The sequence below is a fragment of the Mchenga conophoros genome, linkage group LG14 (genome assembly GCF_057382185.1).
Source record: "Mchenga conophoros isolate Kocher_MC1m ecotype Shallow Benthic linkage group LG14, M_conophoros_male_GT1.1, whole genome shotgun sequence".
Classification (NCBI taxonomy): domain Eukaryota; kingdom Metazoa; phylum Chordata; class Actinopteri; order Cichliformes; family Cichlidae; genus Mchenga; species Mchenga conophoros.
This window is the reverse complement of record NC_140539.1, coordinates 11116320-11135175: the sequence shown is the minus strand read 5'-3', so window position 1 is coordinate 11135175 and position 18856 is coordinate 11116320.

The following is an 18856-nucleotide window of genomic DNA, read 5'->3' as shown; positions in this document are numbered from 1 at the left end:
TCTAACCCATCAAAGGTATCTTAAATAAATCTGATTACCTTAAAAGATATGTATTAGTTGACATGCAATAACTAGGAATGAGGGACTTAAAATGCAAAACTACACGGTTCTGCTACATTTCATTGTAATATTTCTTATTTGCACCAGAAAATGTGTCTATGGACATGAATGGTATAATCGTGACTCAAACATAGGTGTTATGGTTACTTAATATTACACCACTTGTAAGTAAATAATTTTTATACAGCTTTAAAGTGTGAATGATGGTATAAGTTAAATCATCATAGCTCACAAACAAACAACACTTATTGATGTGCAAACACACATTTTTGCTCTGTGTACTGTGATCACGCCTCAATACCTATGAAGGGAAATAAAAACTATTTATTACAATATACTTTAGGATCATATACTTTAAGTAAGATGAACTTACTTATCTATTACTAATAAAGTAATTTATCTAAAAGTGAATTAGAGTGGTCATCTGCCTCCACTATGTGTGGTGAAGGGAATCCAATGAGAAAGAGAAAACATGAACACATGAAAATCAAGTCTTGCCACTATACATCCTCCTTGTATGAGTTTAATCATTTTTAGAGGTAATTGGTCTTATATGTTTGTGATTAAATTTTAGAAGCTTGCATAAAGGCTGTTTATATCTTGCACTACTAATGAAACCATTCCAGCGATGGGAAACGGGAATGTGAGGTATTTAATATTCAGAAACTTGGTGAGCTTAATAAGGCCAAAGGCAAACAGCAAGTGTGATACCAGTGCTTCTCAAAATATATCAGAATATAATTTAAGAAATACTTCTTTATTTTGATTTGATTTAAAAAGATACACTTTTAAAATTTTTCTATATACGTTACATGTGATGTGAAATATTTCAAGCTTCTTGTTTTAACTTGTTAAAACCCTCCACAACGAGGACAAGCCACAGAATGTCATTCCTGAAAAGGCTGTCTGTTTGAAGAGTGCTCTATTGAAGCATGCTGCATTAATGCAGTAATTCATAGCCAATAGGCCCAGTTGTGTGTGTGTCTTACACATTTCCTGTTAGCCTACTGTGAGGTGCAAAGTATCAATTTCCAAGTAAAAATGAATTTATTTTGGCGTGAAGTCCTAGTGTTGGACACCAGTCTAAGATTAGTTATGTATCCTAATTGCTGAAGTGAACTTAGGCATTCCATAAGGCAATCTGGGAGAACTTTATAATAATTTCAGTCATTTGTGACAATTTCTCCTGTAACGATGAGAATTTCTCAAACTCAGCTTTATGAAAATTTGTAAACATTAGATGACTGACATGTTTCAGACAACTTTACAAAGATGAACACTCACACCAAAATCTCATGGTTCAGATTCAACTGGCTATTTAACTGTCGTCTCACCTAATCTGCCTGATTAATAAAGTGGCATTGCAGCTCTTGGATAACCATCAGCAGAGAAATATGCAATGTTATCTCAAAGATTCTGGGTTTAAATCTTCCTAAGGCTTTCTGTGTTTGCATATTATTCCTATGCATATGCACTGTAGTTTTTTTCTGGGCACCATGGTTTCTCTTTCATATACCGGTGACATGCTAGATCAGGGGTGGGCAATTCCAGGCCTCGAGGGCCAGTGTCCTGCAGGTTTTAGATCTCACCTTGGGTCAACACACCTGAATCACATGATTAGTTCGTTACCAGGCCTCTGAAGAACTTCAGGACACATTGAGGAGCTAATTTAGCCATGTAGATCAGCTGTGTTGGTTCAAGGACACATCTAAAACCTGCAGGGACACCGGCCCTCGAGGCCTGGAGTTGCCCACCCCTGTGCTAGATGCTAGATGAACTGGCAAGGCAGGTAACATGTAACTCTTACTCTGTCCTTTCTAAGTTTAAGAACCCCGGTGGGAACAGAAGTGGTGTCTCAGACTACTTTCATCTTGGTTGGTTTCCTGCTGGGTTGTATTTTGTTTATGGCAGTTGTCTTAGCCCACGCCCCTGTCTGTTGGTCCGTTACAGCCCTGACACTCAACAACGAAAGAGGCTCAGTCTGGCTGTTTGGCTTGACGGTAAGGATAATGATCACATGGATATACATGCTATGCATCAGTGGCTGTTGGGCCACACTCCTGAGTGCACTATGAACTTTTGCACTGGAAGGTTGCAATTGTATGTAGACATTAAACTGGATTGTGTACTCATGTAAGAGAGAGAGCTGAATATGTGTGAGGTATGAAATATACAACATTGCAATGGTAACCAGTGTGCACTGTTTAATTCAGATATGTTGATCATCTAATCTCATACAAGTAATTAGACTCCACCCACACGCTTCATGTGGAAAATTTTTCAAAGGCCAAAGAGAAATTACTCGATGCTTTTTGAGAAAAAGTAGTCTTTCTGGCGATTATTCTTCCATCAAATAAGTAATTATTATTCATTCAACACTCACACATTACTCCGCTGATTGAAGAAGTGGTTAGAAATGGTTATGATTTTCCCACAATGCTGCACCAAGTGCATGAATTCTAGAACATCTGGTAGTCATTAGAAAAGCAACCAAATCAGTTCATCTATGTGTCTACTCATCAGTCTCTCTGATTAGTGTCACAATGATGGCACAGTGATAACATAAAAGCGCGCTGATCCACACAGGTATGCACATGGGTGTTCACTGCTCGTAGACCCAAATTACACCTTTCTTGGCTGCTACTTTGAAGCACATCTGTCCTGCGTGCTGCACTACAACATTGAATATTTAGTATTTACTGCTGTTTACACTTAGCTAGATTAATGCGATGGTGTTGTGTTTAGTATGTTGCTTTGTTTTTTTTTTTGTCTTTTTTTTGCTTGTTTTCTATTCTTCTCTCAACAGGTGATCCAGGAGATTTTTTTTTCTCCCCCCCCTTTCTCACTGTCCCTCTCCCCTTCTGTTTTTCCTTTCTTTCCTCTTTCTTTCTCCCTTTCCTATCCCTCACTCATGTCTGTCCCGTCTGTAACATCTGAAAATAAAATATAATAAATAATAAAAACAAAGATCGACCAAATGGACCAATACGGCAATGCCACGATGATCCATTTGGCAAAGTAAATCCATTGGGTATCCTTGTTGGTCTTCAGACAACAATTCTGATGGCTAAAGAACCAAATGGGACAGGCGAGAAAAAAAAAAAAAAAAAAAAAAAAAAGATTAACCCTCCACATGCCAATAGAAGAATACTAGAATGTTTCAGATAGCTGATAATTCCAAAAGAAAGGGAGATATAGGTTGGTGGATTTAGAGCAATAATTCCATCCTCTGTACCTGAGTCATGTGTGTGTAAGATATCACATGACTCCCTACTGTATGTGCAAGCACTTGGGCGACAGTGGGAAAGAAAAACTGCCTTTTAACAGGAACAGACCTCTGGCAGAAACAAGGTCAGGGAGGGCAGACATCCACCGACACCTGTTTGGAGTGAGGAGGAGGAAGACAGGACAAGCACACTGTGGAAAAGAGCCAGGAATTAATAATAGCTAATGTTTAAATGCAGTGGTGTATAAAAACATATGAAGTAGATCACAACAGGCTGTTGTTTTAAACTTAAAGTCACTCACACTGGTATTCTTAAAACTAAAATCTTAATTATGCTAAATATTATGGGGATACTGCTCTTTGGAGTGTATCAGCACAGCCATGGGACTATTTTTACTCCTATTCTGAACAAACATTCTCCTGCAGCTTGTTACTCCAGCATAATCTCGCTGTCACTATGAATTCACCTTCAGTTCATTTGAGTTTGCAGGATGGAGGCACTTTGATGTTGTGGTTTATGAACGTGGAAAGAAGCTAATTGTGATTCAAGCTGTGGTCCCTGTTTTAGAGAAAATAGACTCTCAGCAGTCAGAGCACATAAGAATATTGTTATGTATTCTCTCTCTCTGTTTATCCTTTCTTCTTCTTCCATTCCTGTCTTTTCAGTTAAGTACCTGTGCTTAAGTGTCCATTTTCTGGGTATCAAGTGCTAACACGTTCTGAGTCTTCAGACACAGTGATGCCATCCATTACTGTTTCTAATGCAATCTGTTGTAACCTATTGTAAATTAGCAGGCCAGATACAGTTCTGCTGATCAAATGGAAGAAGTTGTTCCAGCGCTGTGCATCTTTGCACACTTGTATGCAGGTTAGCGAGAGATGAGACGCGAACGAGAAACAGTTCCAGAGCTTTGTATTAATAATGTCCCTGACTAGTCAGTATTAGTAGCAGGTTGGTGATTAAATTGAAAAACACAATGAGAAACAAACTTGTGACAGACATTTAATCTAACATTAATAAAACTGACTTTAGTTTCTCTTCAGAAAGTAATCTAATCAATGCACAATCCCTATAGCCATACTCTTGGAGCATGACTGTGGTTTTATCGGAGTGTGTAACTTTGAGGTTTCCTCATAATCCACAATAGATGAAAAACGTTCACATTTACATTCACAAGAGTGGGTTTATTCTCTGGGTAGCTACTGGAACAAAGTTTCCTTAACAATAAAAATGTCTCTTTTTTAGCATTTTGTGCGCACGTTATACCTATTTCGTGTCCTCGAAATAGTGTTTCGTGGCCACAATTTATTTATTTTTTGGACCATGTCAAAAAAAAAAAAAGAAAAGAAATATGTATGTGTGTGTGTGTGTGTGTATGTGTATGTATATATATATATATATATATATATATATATATAAACCAGCTGCTAGTTAACGAGAGACACCCGGAATGGCTAACCGAAGGTCGGACGGTCCTGATCCCCAAGGACCCCAAGAAGGGACCGGTCCCCTTCAACTACCAACCAATAACCTGCCTCAGTACTACATGGAAGCTCCTGTCAGGCATCATATCAGTTAAGATGAACAGGTACATGGGTCAATACATGTGCGGGGCACAGAAAGGGATTGGCAAGAATACCAGAGCCGCAAAACACCAGCTACTGGTAGACAGAACAGTCAGCCGAGACTGCAAGACCAGACTGACCAACCTGTGCACTGCCTGGATTGATTACAAGAAGGCCTATGACTCAATGCCCCACAGCTGGATACTGGAATGCTTAGAATTGTACAAGATCAACAGGACCCTAAGAGCCTTCATCAGAAACTCAATGGGGATGTGGCGTACAACACTAGAGGCCAACTCCAAGCCCATAGCACAAGTCACCATCAAGTGCGGGATCTACCAAGGAGATGCTCTGTCCCCACTGCTGTTCTGCACAGGCCTGAACCCCCTCAGTGAGATCATTAACAAGACTGGCTACGGATACCGACTACGGAACGGAGCAGTTGTCAGCCACCTCCTGTACATGGATGACATCAATCTGTATGCCAAGAGTGAACGAGACATCGACTCACTGATCCACACTACCAGGCTATACAGCAGTGACATTGGAATGTCGTTCGGACTGGAGAAGTGTAGTCGGATGGTAACAAAGAGAGGGAAGGTAGTCAGAACTGAGGGGATTGAACTACCAGAAGGCAACATTGCAGACATAGAGGACAGTTACAAGTACCTGGGGATCCCACAGGTGAATGGGAACCATGAAGAGGCCGCTAGAAAAGCTGCAACCACCAAGTACCTGCAGAGGGTCAGGCAAGTCCTGAGGAGTCAGCTGAATGGTAAGAACAAGATCCAGGCCATCAACACGTACGCCCTGCCCGTGATCAGGTACCCTGCTGGGGTAATAGGCTGGCCAAAGGAGGAGATAGAAGCCACTGACATAAAGACAAGAAAGCTCCTTACCATGCGTGGAGGGTTTCACCCCAAATCCAGCACCCTGAGGCTGTACGCTAAGCGGAAGGAAGGGGGCCGGGGACTGGTGAGTGTCAGCACCACAGTCCAGGATGAGACAACGAACATCCAAGAATACATTGGGAAGATGGCCCCAACTGACCGAGTGCTCAGTGAATACCTCAGGCAGCAGAAACCCAAGAAAGAGGATGGAGACGAGGAACCATCATGGAAGGACAGGCCCCTGCACGGTATGTACCACCGGCAGATAGAGGAGGTAGCTGATATTCAGAAATCCTACCAGTGGCTGGACAAAGCTGGACTGTAAGACAGCACAGAGGCACTAATCATGGCAGCACAAGAACAAGCTCTGAGTACAAGATCCATAGAGGCTGGGGTCTATCACACCAGGCAAGACCCCAGGTGCAGGCTGTGTAAAGATGCCCCAGAGACAATCCAGCACATAACAGCAGGGTGCAAGATGCTAGCAGGCAAGGCATACATGGAACGCCATAACCAAGTGGCCGACATAGTGTACAGGAACATCTGTGCCGAGTATAACCTGGAAGTCCCGAGGTCAAAATGGGAGATGCCCCCAAGGGTGGTGGAGAATGACCGAGCTAAGATCCTGTGGGACTTCCAGATACAGACGGACAAAATGGTGGTGGCTAACCAACCGGACATAGTGGTGGTAGACAAACAGAAGAAGACGGCCGTAGCGATCGATGTAGCGGTTCCGAATGACAGCAATATCAGGAAGAAGGAACACGAGAAGCTGGAGAATTACCAAGGGCTCAGAAAAGAGCTCAAGAGGATGTGGAGGGTGAAGGTAACGGTGGTTCCCGTGGTAATCGGAGCACTAGGTGCGGTGACTCCCAAGCTAGGCGAGTGGCTCCAGGAGATCCCGGGAATAACATCAGAGATCTCTGTCCAGAAGAGCGCAGTCTTGGGAACAGCTAAGATACTGCGCAGGACCTTCAAGCTCCCAGGCCTCTGGTAGAGGACCCGAGCTTGAAGGATAAACCGCCCGCAGGGGCGTGCTGGGTGTTTTTTGTGTTTTATTTATTATATATATATATATATATATATATATATATATATATATATATATATATATATATATATATGAGAGAGATATCTCTATCCACACGTGTTCAACTACATTTTGCAATGTCACAACCTTGCTCGTAAGACAGTGATAATGGGATGGATATACTATTCAGCAGTTCAAGGAAGTAGTTTATTAACGAAACTTAAATACAAAGTTAATGAGGTGTCCAAATCAGTAAGGTCACTTGTGTAGGTTGTGCGTGGGTGTAAAAATGTGTGTGGGAGGGAGTTCTGGTATATTTAAAAATAAAAAAAAACTCAAAATCAACCAGCGATATTTAGACAAGAGGACAAAGCTGGATGTCATGTTGATGGTTTTCTGGTAGACGTAGAGTGCAGACTTGCAAATGCAAAGTTCAGTGCATTTATTTACAGTGAATGACTCAATAAAAAATGACAACAGAAAGACTTTGCATTTAGTGGTTAGCTGAAGCTCCTAAACAGACAGATCTACAACTTCCCAGTCACAGTCATGAGACATCTGCAGTTTAAACAGATCCTCAATCCTTCTTTCCACTAGATCACTCTCACAGTATTACTCACACCCAGGGCCAGACATCATGTGCAGAATGGAACAGAAGGTTAGCTGCAGTATCTCTTGCCAAAGTGGACACAAGTGCAGACATTTGGAAGCCAATTCCACTAAATGTTTTTAGCTTTTAGCTAACAATCCAAAATGGACGGCTTCCTCCAGCTTAAGTAGAAAACAGCTGATCACACAATCACTCACAGGTGAGGTAATCAGCCCAGGTGCTGACAGGCAGGAGCTGGAGGGAGACCCACCTCTAAAACACAAGTTCTGAGTTTTGCACACAAACAGAGACACAGAGAGAGAAAACAAGTGTGAGAGAAGGATCGAGAGCAGCGGGTCGGCCGGGAGGATGGAGGAATATGATACTGAATTCAGAAAGAAGAACATCCTATCACACATTTGTTGGGTGGAATCTATATTATTTATTTAAGAGTTGCTTTGCGCCACATATATAATTTCAATTAACGTATCAGCAGGTAACGATTTAAAATGTCAAAATATATTTATGAGTCAAATCATGTGAACAAGACTTCATCATAGTATTATTATATAATAACACACAACATCAGCCTTTGGCTAAATCATTTTTGTGTTGCATTGTGACATTTTCACAATGCAATGTTTAGTACCATCTAGAAAACAATATGGCTTTCAAAATGTTACAACCCTAGAAGGATTCTGTGCCCCTGTGGGCGTGTCTATCGCTCTATCCTGCTGAATGGAACTGCCCTTGGCAGCTGACTCCAATCAGCAATTACTGTAGGCACTCAGGCCAGTGAAAAGAGAGCTGCAGTGCCAGAGAGCCTTTGTCCTTGCATCATGTGAGCTGTCTGGTAGTCTGTGACCACTTTTTCTTTGATCCCATATTTGCGACATGTTAGGATTTGTTACATTTATTTATTTTAGGTAGTTTATCAGCTGGAATGTCTGGGGATTAGCATGCCTGTTACAGTGATGTGAATGGCTAACTTTTTTTTTTTTTTGTGTGTGTCCCGTTTGGATCTTTAGCCATCAGAATTGTTGTCTTAAGGCCAAGAAAGATGCCAAGCGGATTTATTTTACCAAGTGGATCATCATGGCCTTGCCATATTGGTCCATTTGATTGACCTTTATTATAATTATGAATTTATTTTATTTTCAGTTGCTACAAACGGGACAGACATGACTGGGGGATAGGACAGGGAGAAAGAATGAAAGAAAGATAGGGAGAGAAAGAAAATCAAACAAACAAACAAACAAAACAGAAAAAAAAAACAGAAGAGAAAGCAAACAACAAAGAGCAACATAATAAAAAGAACAGCACCATCACAATAAACTAGCTAGCAGTAGATAACAGTAGATACTAAATAATAAACGATATTGTCCAGCACGCAAGATAGACAGCGCACAGTGTGCTTTGAGGCAGCAGCCAAGAAAGCTGTAGTCCGCGTCTGTGAACACCCGTGTGTACACCTGTGTGCATACCTGTGTGGATCAGCATGCTTGTATTCCAAAGGTTTCTCCATATAACGATCTGCTAGGAAGTGTGGGGAGCCATAGCCCCGTCCACCAGGGTATGAAGCAGGTATGGAGGAGATCCAGGCCCCAGATATCCAGAGGCCCCAGAGTACAAGGACCCGAGGAGGACCACCAAAGGGGGGGAACCGTGCCACCCTCCTGGGAAGAGCTGAGTAGAGCCCCAAAGGAGAGGTCACCCCGCAGCTACGGAGCAGAGGTCAGAGGGGGTTGCAGTGGCGTGCCCACGGGCTAACTTATTGCTCAATGCAATCTTTAATCTTTATGCACTCTCTGTCTATCTTGCTGATTAATATGCAAAGGGCCCTTTTTTACCGCCCAAGGATCCATCTATTTGTAGGTCAGTTCAGTACATCTGATTTTCATTGTTGCTGTCCTTGACACAACTGCCATCATGCTGAAGAATCTTGAATGAAAATGGTAATATCTCGATATAAGACCAACAAACTCACCCAATAAATGTTGTCTTTCCTTCTTTTCTGTCACTTTAGTTCCCAGCCTCAAAGAAAATCTATTAAGGGTTAGAGATCATTTAAATGTTCGTGTTTTAATTAAAATGGGTTAATGTTTTAATTAAAATATACAGTAATTTTTAATAACAGCTATGGTAGAAAGAAAGAACCCTCGCTTTCAATTCGAAGGTTTTTCAATCGAGACATAATAATAAAAAGGAAAAGACAAGAAAATAACCTCAAATGAAAAATACAACCTCAGATAAACAACAGCACATATTGTAAGTAAGTAAGTAAGTAAAACTTTATTTATATAGCACCTTTCAAGATAAAAATCACAAAGTGCTTCACAGAAGCTAAAACCTAAAAATAAAAATCAACCAAAAGCAAGTTTAAAAAGATGAGTTTTTAGCTGTTTTTTAAAAGCGACCACTGAGTCCACAGATCTCAGGCTCAAAGGGAGAGAGTTCTACAATCTGGGGGCCACAGTTACAAAAGCATTGTCGCCTTTTGTTTTCAGCCTTGTGTGCTGGACAGCAAGCAAGCCCTGGTCACATGACCTCAGGGACCTGCTGGGAATGTATGGATGTCAAAGTTCACTTATATATGTTGGTGCTTGTCCATGCAGAGCCCTGAAACTCAAGTTCAAAACCTTAAACTGGATTGTGAATTTAACGGGGAGCCAGTGCAGCTGAATCAGCGGGGGTGTGACATGGGAAAACTTGGAGGACTTGGTCAGAAGCTTTGCAGCAGCGTTCTGAACAACTTGCAGATGCTCCAAAGAGGCTTTACATAAACAAGTAAACAAAGAATTACAATAGTCCAGACGAGATGAAACAAATGCATGAATGACAATTTCTAATTCGGAGCGCGATACAATGGGACTCAGCTTAGCAATGTTTCTCAAGTGATAAAAACAGGAGCGAACCAGAGATTTTACATGGGCATCCAAAGTCAGAGCTGAGTCAATACTAACACCAAGGCTTTGCAAATGTAGCAAGTGGACCCAAGTTTTCCATAACACTAGGTACAAAATTTTTAGGAGCACAAACAAGAACTTCAGTCTTCTCCTCATTTAGTTGAAGAAAGTTTCCAGCAATCCACCATCTAATGGAGTCTATGCACTTATGCAAAATCTGTAGCTTGGAAACATCATGGGGATTAAAGGAGATATATAACTGAATATCATCTGCATAGCAGTGATACAAAATGTCCTCAAAGTGCTCAATAAGTGTTGAAGAGTAAGTAAATACAGTAAGAACAATAAAGGCCCCAAAACTGAACCTTGTGGCACACCATAGGCAAGAAAAGTAGAAGAGGAACTGTACTTAGAGGTAGCCACAGAAAAGGATCGTTCATGCAAATAGGATTCAAACCAGTCCAAAGCAGCCCCTGATATACCCACCCAGTGTCTCAGCCTATCTAGCAGAATATGATGGTCCACAGTATCAAAGGCGGAGGTCAGGTCTAACATCAACAGAATGGAGCATTCTCCTGCATCACATCTCACCAAAGATGGAGACTCTAAGTGTGTAGTGTAGTTTCAGTAGAGTGAGCTCTACGAAATTCCAGATTGGAATTTATCCAGAATGCTGTATTCGTCTAGAACAGCTATAAGCTGCTTAGCCACAACCTTTTCTAAAATCTTAGCAATGAACGGTAATTTTGAAATCGGTCTGTAGCTACTGAGAAGAGAAGCATCAAGCTTAGTTTTTTTTAACATTGGGTGAATAACAGCATTCTTACAATAAACAGGGACCTGACCAGAAACCAGTGAGGTATTGATAATTGTGACCACACAGGGACCAATAGACTGAAAGACATTTTTAAACAAAGATCCAGATAAAATATCAAGAGAGCAGGAGGATGCTTTCATTGAATTAACTAACTTGACCAGCTCAGGTAAGGACACCGGAGCTTGTCTAGTTTTCACAGGACAAACATTGTCTAATATAGAAAGACAATAATTATTAAAAAGATTTGTTAAAAAATGAACATCTTTATAAGGAAATAAAACTAAATTAAAAGCATCGGAAAATTTAACAGCAGTAGAGGAAGTTAAGATGCGAGAGCGAACCACATGTCGAATAGGAGAGAGGGACAAATGAAAAGACAGATTAAAAAGAATACAATGATGATCCGAAATAAAAATGTCATGAACCGAAGTTCCGTGCGCAAGCTGGACCCAGAAGCAGAACACACACACCAGGGTAGGAGGGAATAAAGAAAGCAAATTTATTATAACTAAAGGTGTCCCGTGAGGGTAGCCGAAAAAACAACGTATGGAACCAGAAGAAACCGAGGGACTGGGGAGGTGAACTGTGCAGGGAACGCCGAGAGCGGGGCTGTGAGAAGCTGCAAAACAAAAGAGAAACAGATTACTGGGGTGCGGAAAAAAGGCAGCATACGAGGGAAGGTGGAGTATGCGTCTTACGGAGGTAGCCGGGCTGAGTGAACCAGAGGGGGGGGGGCTCCAAAAGGGTCGAGACGGCGAGGCTGATAGTGCTTCCGAATCTCAGGCGGACAGGTGGACAGGCAGGTGGCTCGCAAAAACGCCGAGTTGTGATCTGAGTACACAGGGTAAAACAGAGTCAGTTCCAATGGACAATTTGTCATAAGGGTTTTTCCCGCAGGTGTACGTTACCGCTGAGAGGCGACTACGGACTGGCGTGGAGCAGCAGGTAGGGCAGGATTAAATAGTCCACCTGGTGATCGCCTGGGATGGGATGCAGGTGTGGGGTTAGCAGCCATGCCCGTGGGCGTGGGCATCCCAACAGCACCCCGGACGCCGGGCCGCGGACCATGACAAAAAATGTCCTCGGTACAAATAAAATCAATGTTTAAACCTAAAGTAAAAACGAGGTCCAGTGTGTGCCCTTTGGTGTGTGTGGGACCAGACACATGCTGAGTAAAATGAAAAGAATCCATGACGCTAAGGAAACCTCTAGCAAAGAGGTCAGAGTCATTATCAACGTGTATATTAAAATCCCCAACTATAACCAGTCTGGACAGCTTCAAAGTCGAGGATAAAAAGTCACTGAACTCCTTTAAAAACATACTGTTTAGGCCAGGTGGACGATACACTACAGCGCAGTAAAATAGATCTTTATTTCCAATTCTAACCAGCTGTAGTTCAAAGGATGAAAAATGTCTGACCAACACTGCGCGATAGTAAAACCGGCTTCCAAACACCGCAGCGACACCTTCTCCTTGACCCGACGTCCGAGGCTGGCTGATGAATGAGTACCCACTCGGAGAGAGTTCGATGAAGGATGAAAAGTCACCATCGCGCTGCCAGGTGTCATTGTGTCATTGTTTATTAAACAAAAACTGAGCAACAATTAAAATGCAATGTGTGAAAATCTTAGAACACGCCTGATTCTCTAGCTTGTAGAAAGACCTCTAGCAGTAACTTGAAGTACCTTGAAGATTTCCGTGTGACTCTCAGTATCGTTCATCATTGTGGGAGAATTTTAGCTTGCTTTTCTTTAAGATGTTCAGCTACATTAAGTTCAGTTCTTGATGTTTGTGGGCATTCCTTCATGCACAGCTTTCATAAGGTCCAGCCACAGCATTTTAGCTTTGTACTCTGAACTAAGCCATTGATTCTTTTCTTTTTGAGACATTTTTTGTAGATTTGCTGCTGTGCTTTGAATCATTGTCCTGTTGCATGGTTCAGTTTATACCAGGCTTTAGATTTCACACAGATGGCCTCATATTTGACTTTAGTCATATAGAGGAATTCTTGGTCTACTCAATAACTGCAAAGTGCCCAGGTAGATCCTGTGGTTGCAAAACAAGACCAAAATCATCACCCCTCCACCTGCTTGACAGTTTGTATGAGGTGTTTGTCCAATATGCCGTGTTTGGTTTTTGTCAAATATACCTCTGTGCATTATGACCAAACATCTTTTCTTTGGTCCCAAAAGGACAGAAGTCTTGTGGTTTGCTCAGATGTACCTTTGCTAACCTAAGCCATGTTCTTTCTGGAGAGAAGCTTTTTGCCTGACAACCCTTCCAAAGGCACACTTGCTCAGTCATTTTTTAAATTATACTGTCGGGAGTTTTAACATGCTAACGGAGACCTGTAGAGTGTGAGATGTAGCTCTTAGGTTTGTTTGGGCCACTTCATAGAATTTACCCGCAAACAGTCTAAACTGAGGTGCAGGGGGTGGAATTTCTTTGTGATGGTTCTGAAGTGCTGTCACTAGTCATTAACTTGCATTTCCACAGCAATTATCAGTACTGTTAAAAAAAAAAAAAAAAAAAAGCTCTATTTTTTGTGCAGCAACTGGAAGAAGTTTCTGTATTTATTTTTTTTTTTTGAGTCAGTTCCATTTAAAATGGGAATTTGCCTGGGCCAAGTCAATAGTTTTCTTTTATAAGCGCAAATATATGAAGCATAATTTTCCACCACATTTCATTTTGGTTTTTCAAATAACCCACAATGTTTTTCTTACCTCTGCAGTCCAGAATGAGATGTTCAGACGGCTGCCTGCTTGTTATTGTAATTTTGTTTTTCCACTGTGCTTTATTTAAAAAACGAATGACTAAATGTTCCTGAAAAGTTTTCTCAACGACTAAGACGCAGTTATTATTCTTCTGTTGACCACTGAGCTTACAAATGCACAGTAAAACAACAGAATTGCAACATACAGATTTTAGTCACAAGTAATTAGAAAAATGATGGATGGAATATACAGAAAGGCAGTGTGATTGCATTGCTTACAGTTTGACCAACAGCCACGTCTCTTTGGGAAGCAGCAGGCTCATTTTTCTGACTGTAACAGAAACCTGATTTTTCTTATGTAGTTGATTAATTAAACTTGTGTTGTTTTCAACTCTGTGCACATTATGTTGAACACAGTCCTGTCTCTTGTGAGTCTACAATACAAATGAGTAGCTTAAAACAAGAGGTGAATATAAATTAATAAAATCTACCATGAGGTCTGGTTTTCTAGGCCCGCAGACGGAAACAGTGAAAAACAAATGGTTATGAGCATAGTACAAGGAAAAATAACAGCACCGCCTTTGTATGTTTAATTTAAAAGTGACAAACCACTGATGACTTACTGGTTCATTTCTGCCTTGTTACATAAACTGCGCTGGGTCTTCTTGCATAAGCGGCTTATTAAAAAGAAGCTGCTTAAAATGGTAGATATACTGGAGTAGAGAGTTAGAGGTGATTAATCAGTGTCGGGTCTAGTGTTGCTTCAATAAAATAAAAAAAATCACAAATACTGCACAACTGGATGATGTCGTTTTTTTACAGTCAGGTACACCAAGGAAATTACAAGGCTAATATGAATGGGGTTTCACCACCAACCTAAAAGATAAAAAACAAGACCAGAAATATCTCTGCATCTTAAGATAGGCAGCTAGTTTGATGAAAAAAAGAGAAAAGCCATGCACACCTACTTTTCTCATGAGAGCTAGAGGGATTTCTGTTTCCATATCTCAAAGATTTTTCATCATGCTTGAGACAGACTGCATCTTCAGTTTAACGGTGCCTGGTTTAATATTGACAGGCTCCACGAAAAACAAAAAAACTCACCCTCATACTTCCCACGTCTAAACCTGTACTCCTCTTACACATGAATGACATATCTCATGTCATCTTTTACTTGAGTATGTGATGCATTGATGAATACACTCAAAAAGGGCTAATTTGCAGTAAAAGTACGCATTGCTTTAAAATAACTATTAATATCTGTATCTTTTATAATAGTTGACTTGCTGTCTGTCCATAGTGTTTCCATTCAAAAACACCTAATGGACCTTAAAGCCACATAGTTAATGATAATATTGTTAATAATGTTTATATTACATAAGTTAAGCTCCCAGAAGTTTTTATATACTGTACTGGTATATGTCAAACTCCACAAATGTCCTCCTGTTGGACATTCTCTCAAACCTGCAAATGGATTGTGCTTGATCAACGATGACCAGAGGTGGCAAAAGTACAGAATTGCTTTACTTAAGTAAAAGTACAGATACCTCTTTTTAAAAAGTACTTCAGTAAAAGCTGAAGTACTGAAGCAACTTCTTTACTCAAGGAAAAGTACAGGCTTAGAAATGTACTCAAAGTAAGATTTTAGTTGTAGCTCCTTGAAGAAAAATTCTGCTAACCGTTTTTGTACAAAGGAACTGAACTTTGTGCTGTATTATTATAATAATAAAATTATATCACATGAGAATACAAATATCCCTCAAATCTAAATTCTAATTCTTTTTTTTTTTTTGCCTGTCCCGTTTAAATTCTAATTCTAATGAAAGTATTTAGTTAGGGTTAGGGTTAGGTATATAGGACACATGCAGTGAAAGATAATTTAAAAAATAAATACTTTCTGTTGTCTACATGGCAGAGGGTGACTTTGCCTCCAAATTTAAACATTAAAATGAGTACAGTCAGGGGTTACAGTGGGATTCGGCAGTTTGGAGAACCCTAAGAACTGTGCAGTGGCTCTGCATGGGGAAAAGATTCACAGCTCACAATCATTTCTGATGTGAGCTTCAGTAGATTTTCTTTGTGGATTTACACAACTGAACTCAACAAGTTGTATGCGGTTTGACAAGCTATCCTGGCTGATGTCCATCCCCTATACTGTCTTGATATTAGAAAGTATGTAGTTGGTTTAATGTTGAAATTCAGTTAACGAATCTAAGCATCATCAGTAACCTACATCTGACCATGAGCGCCACAGTCACTGTGCACCAGTCCAACTCAGCACAGCACTGCAAACTAACCTGTTTATCTTGGACTAAACTACCCACTGTTTTCATGCAACATTTGAATAGCACAAAGTTAGTATAGCTCAGTTTGTTTTGCCCAGTGATTCACAATATGAAAATACATAATTTCTCAAAACACATCATGTACAAACCCAATACATGATTGATGTATACATGTATAAATGATGAAATTACATGCAAGCTTTAAATCTGCAGTTCATCAAGCATCACTGAGCAGCCCTTCTCTTTAAATCTGCAACTTTATGCTTCAATGTTTCTCTCCAGTCAGATGCCCTCTTGCTGCCTTTTATGTCACTGTTCATCAGCTTAACATCAGGGTAACTTTTTTAAATGACTGGTCAAATTAATTAGAACAAATTAAACTTTGACGTTTTAATGAGTGACGTCTTTGCTCTCTGTGTTTATAAAGCAGGGACAAAGCAAGGGGGAGACGTATGCTTGATTCGTCTCTTCACAGCCGCTTTAATGAAGCACATAATCTCACAGCACTATTAGGATGTATGAACTGCCATGTTGGAGTCAAATAAGCTACACATTTATTTTTTAAATAGTAAATAGCTCTGTCAGTAATTGGCACAGTTAAAATGAACTGCTCACTTACTCTTTCTTAATTTCCAATTGTGCCTCTGCTGATCTTGCATTATTTTGCTGTCTCTATAAGTTTGTGCTTTAGTGTCAGTTTGTAGAGCTAGCTAAACAATGTAGCAGCATTCGGTAACATTCTAATAATAATCCTCACCGCCTCAGAACTTTTAAGTTTACATTTAAAAAAACAATCTAGTTGATCAGTGTTTAGCACTGTCACTTCACAGCAAGAAGGTCAATTCATTTGAATCTCAGCTGGAGCTTTTCTTCATCATCTGGCCCTGTAGCGGATAAGTGGAAGGAAATGGATGGAGATGTTCACAGAAGACAGACTTGTATTTTCACCCACATTTTACTAACGTTCACAGCTTCAATTATTTGATTACAGGTCATTAATCATCTCTGATGAAAACAGAAAATTGGCAGTAATCAGTTGGAAAGCAGTCATCTAATCAACAAGTTCAAAAGACTGGTCACCAAATTACATGCTGAGTCTATTATTATCAATTAACTTATAGCAGCTGCGCTGAATAGAAATGGGTTTTACATTGAATGGGGGATGCAGCGAGACACAGGGGGACTTGATCTAATATAAAACTAATGTTTCAGTGGAACTGCTAATAGCAGCTGAACTTTTTAATTGTGCCATCCGTGTTTTTCATTTGGAGCTGAACGTGTATAGCTAATGTGCAAACACCTGGAGCTGGATGGATAAACAATGAATACTCATGAAAACCTTTATGCCTTTCTCTAAACATAACCTGGTAAAGAGGGAAGAATGTGCAGACCCTTTTCAAAGATGATGTCTGGCATGTACCCACATTGTGAATAGCTGATGTGGGATATAACTAGAGATGGCACGATACCACTTTTTTATGACCGATACCGATATCATAAATTTTGATATCTGCCGATACCGATAGGAATCCGATATAGTGTGTTTTTTAATCAATAAAACTCTTTTTTTAAATATCTTGCTACATTTTGTATAAGTTCATACTCAAGTTTAAATAAACAACAACACTAAAGCTATACTGTTATACCTGTATGTAAAAAATAAAACAAAATATTTCATAGTTCAGCAATACTGATCAATCTAATAAACTTAAACCTACTCCATCCTCCCTATTCTGGTATTTTAAAGAGTACTTAGCAGAAATATTAACCAACCTAACTAATAGGGTTGCAAACTCCCAGCAAAAAAAATAGGGAACCACCCTCCACCTCATGATGCTTAATCGACGTAATCAACTTTAATTTGATGCAGTGTGGGGAAAAAATGCACAGAAATCAATTATTTTTCAAGAAATATTAAATAGATTCAACATCTTTCTTCAACAGATTTGCAGACTGCACAGATGGTATCTTCCCAAAGGAAAAGGTAGTATAGCTTACTAGGGTAAATGGTAAATGGTAAATGGCCTGTATTTATAAAGGGTATATTAGACTTAACAGTTACTATATACAGTAATGGACTTCTATACATCAGATTAAAATTTGGGTGTAAGATTCAGATAATTATTTAATAAAAGCTAGACATTTTAAATGAGAATAAGAAAGAAAAGTATGTCTTTGTGCCCCCTTTTCCCTGTTAATGCCCTATCGGCCTCCCTGGCTAAACTTTGCTAGATCCGCCCCTGCACAGTTACCAGCCGTCAGCTGCGTAGAAAAAGATCCTGGTGCAGAAAGTAATATTAAATAAATTCTAACAACAGCTTATCAAGGTTAAACGTGCTGCTGTTGTTCAGCCACTGGTTTCCTCTTTCTGGTGCAAAGTGAGCGATAAACAAAGAAGAGAGACGGACTCCCAACAGAAAAGCCGATCAGCTGATCATTAAGCAGTTTCATGATTGAAGTAGCAGCAAGAAGAGGGAGGGAGAGAGAAGAGGCAGTCGCTCCATATATCAGTTGTTAAGCTTAACGTGGGAATGCTTTACAAACATTCAGAGATGAACTTACACACTTGCTTTACTTCTCTCTGGGATAACTTCCTCGGAGATGAAATGCTGGTTTGGTAGCGAGACTACAAATACACACAGCCTATCACCTGACGCATACTGCTCCAACGTGCTACGGTTATGAGCCGACTTACGCCGTGTCGCAAGTTTTGTGAGGTGCTTTTTTGATATTCAATGGATTGGATTACATTTTTATTTCTCTCTGATATCCG